Here is a 359-nt window from a genome sequence, read left to right as displayed (position 1 = left end):
CCTGCATACCCCTTCCCTCCCATGCAGCTGACACGAAGAATCCCCAATCGACACACGCGTAGCAATATCCACTTTTTCCCCCAAAATAAACCTTTGCAAGTAAACCACAGCTTTAATTAGAGCGAGCGGGGATGAACGACGCAAACAACAACAGGATAATTAGAATTTTGCGATTACTTGAATAAATTAATTGGATTTGCATTTGTGATTCAGTTCGACAACCATAGAGACGACAGATTAATGCTCGCGGAAGTGAGGGAAAGCGCGGCCGGATTTTTTTCAAGTTTTCTTTTTTTCTCTCGCTTTTTTACGGCTATTATTTTGTTGTTTTAGAGGGAAGTGTTGGTTTTTTTCTTATT

This window comes from Penaeus monodon, chromosome 23, assembly GCF_015228065.2.
Source record: "Penaeus monodon isolate SGIC_2016 chromosome 23, NSTDA_Pmon_1, whole genome shotgun sequence".
Taxonomy (NCBI): domain Eukaryota; kingdom Metazoa; phylum Arthropoda; class Malacostraca; order Decapoda; family Penaeidae; genus Penaeus; species Penaeus monodon.
Note: the sequence above shows the minus strand (reverse complement) of the source record.